The following is a 2,880-nucleotide window of genomic DNA, read 5'->3' on the forward strand; positions in this document are numbered from 1 at the left end:
GTGCATGCGGCGCGCACGCATGCACAACAGACGCCGGCCGGGAGCCCCCTGCTCCCGGCGAAAATCCACTTGGCAACCCTCGCCTCCATTATACTCTATGGAGACTGGTCCCCATAGGGTATAATGGAGAATCAATCTTCTGGGGCTCCGGGGGGGCACGTTTTTTGAGGTAGAGGCACCAAATTTTTAGCATAGCTGGTGGTGCCTCTCCTGAAAAAAAACCCCACCCCAAGTTGCCCCCCATCCTCCATTATTTCCTGTCACGGCTAAGGTGGGGTGTCACCAGACGCTGCCACCACTCTGGTTCCAGGCTCCCTTGAGAAGGCCCAGATCACCCTCCCAAAACCTTCAGACCTCCCTTTTGGCTGAATAACAGGCGTGAGGAGCAGGCAGAGTGAAACAAGGAAAAGATTTATTTTATAGGAGGTCAAACAACAAGGTGCAGAATAATAACAGTAAGTGAGTGAAAAGAAAAGAAATCAAATGCCCTAACGCGTCTAAATATATACTGTCCCAAGCTCACTATCTCAAGTGGCCTTAGACTACTCACCCTTCCCTCAGAATGAGGGTTTCTTCCCTGCAGCAGCCTTCCTTCTGGCCCTGTTCCCTGGGAAGAACAGCTTCTGCTCTGGCACCAGCTCTTTTGTTCCCCAGCCCTCTTCTTCCCTATTGGTCAATTTTGGCTCCAAAACCTCCCAGGGGCTCCTGGGAGTTGTAGGCCCAGCCTCACCTACTGCTAGCCAGGCTCCCTGGGCCTAGTAGGCCTCTGGTGGCACAGCCCAGATCATGATATTTCCAACGGAGGGAAAGCATTTAAAAGGAACGCTGTTAAAAGGAATGTTTCAATGTGATGGCCAGAACTCCCTTCCGGCTTATTGGCCTCCCCGGCACACAAAAGTGATGTGAAATCCTTGCTCCTGGCTCCACCCCCAAAGTCTCCTGGCTCCGCCCCCAAAGTACCCAGACATTTCCTGGGTCAGACCTGGCAACCTTACCCACCATGGCGCCTGCTGCTGATACCTTTCCTGACACCCACCAAGTGTTTTTATAAAGTGGGTGGAGCCAGATGGGACTTTTGCCCAGCGGGGCTTCTAATTGGCTGGGCAGATTGTTAAAAAATGTTGCTTTGGCAGCAGCGGCTACAGCAGCAGGCAGATCTACCCTGTGGGATTGCAGGTATGGCGGGAAAATATTTTTAAACAAGATGTCCGTTTTAAAAAGGCATCCTGTTAAACTGGGCTCCTGCCTGTAATGTAGAACAGTCACCACACTAGAGTCAGGCATAACCTCGTGGGCCGACATTTTGGGGCTGGCTCCGCCTCCTGTGGCAGCCATTTTGTGGTTGTTTCCCCCTCCCTGTGTGAGAACTCCAAAGGTGCCTGGGGGCACCTGTCAGCAGTGTTCCCTCTAAGCTGAGTGAGTGTGAGCTAGCTCACAGTTTTTTAACCTCTGGCACACACATTTTTTGTCTTAGCTCAGGAAGGAGGGCTCCAGAGCAAACTCATTGATGCAGCAGCCAAATCGCCCGCTCACCACTTTCATGCCAGTCGCTCACAAAGCAGAATTTTCGCTCACAAGACTCCACAGCTTAGAGGGAGCGTTGCCTCTCAGTGCTGAAAGAGGCCTTGGACTGCTCGCACTCAATGCTTCCCTCGAAGCTGTGGAGCCTTGTGAGCGAAAGTTCTGCTTTCTGAGCCACCAGCATGAAAGTTGGGAGCGAACGATTTGGCTGCCGCATACATTAATTTGCTCTGGAGCCCCATCCTTCATGAGGAAAGACAAAAATTTGTGAGCCGGAGGCTAAAGAACCGTGAGCTAGCTCACACTCACTCAGCTTAGAGGGAACACTGCTCACGATCCATCGAATAACTTTCCTTTTTGCCGTCAAGTCACATCCGACTTATGGCCACCCCTTGTGGGGTTTTGAAGGCAGGAGACTCACAGGCGTTGCTTTCCCATTGCCTGCCTCTGCGTAGCGACCCTGGACTTCCGTGGTGGTCTCCCGGGACTGAACCTCCTTAGCTTCTGAGATCTGGTGAGACTGGGCTACTGCAATATCCAGGTCAGGGCAATTATAATAATTATTAGGATCAATTAAAATGACATACAGGGCTATTTTTGGGCAGGAACACACAGGAACGGAGTTCCGGCTGGCTCCCAAGTTGGCCACGCCCAGCAGGGACTTATTAGCATAATAGGCCACACCCAACAGCAGGAACTCATTAGGATTGGCCACATTAGGGGTGTGTGGCCTAACATGCAAAGGAGTGGTAACATGGGGGTGCGGCCTAATATGCTAATGATCTATGCTCTCATGTGTGTGGCTGGATATGCTAATGAGTTTCTGTTGTTGGGTGTGGCCTATTATACTAATGAGTTCCTGCTGGGCTTTTTCTACAAAAAGAGCCCTGGCGTCACACGAAACAGTGTTCAAGCTTTCAAGCTTTCCGGAATGCTTCCTCAGCCTGCAAGCGTCGCTCGTTCTCACAGTGCTGGTGGGGGGAAGTCAGGAAGCAGTCTATATTAGGGTTGCCAGTCTCCAGGTGGGGCCTGGGGATCTCTTGCTTTTACAACTGATCCCCCACTGAGAGAGATCAGCTCCCCTGGAGAAAATGGCTGCTTTGAAAGGGGACTCTAATGGCATTGGACCCTGCTGAGGCCCCTCCCCTCCCCAAACCCGCTCTCCCCGGGATCCACCCCCAAAGTCTCCAGGTATTTTCCAACCCAGACCTGGCGACCCTAGTCTATATGCGACACCTCTTTCAGACTGCCTCTCAAAGCTTCATACAGCTTTGGAGAGCGGTCTCTACGGCATTAGACCCCGCGTCGTGGTGAAGTGCGCAGACTCTAATCTGGGAGAACCGGGTTTGATTCCCCACT

Source organism: Gekko japonicus, unplaced genomic scaffold, assembly GCF_001447785.1.
Source record: "Gekko japonicus isolate JY-2015 unplaced genomic scaffold, Gekko_japonicus_V1.1 scaffold1982, whole genome shotgun sequence".
Lineage (NCBI taxonomy): Eukaryota > Metazoa > Chordata > Lepidosauria > Squamata > Gekkonidae > Gekko > Gekko japonicus.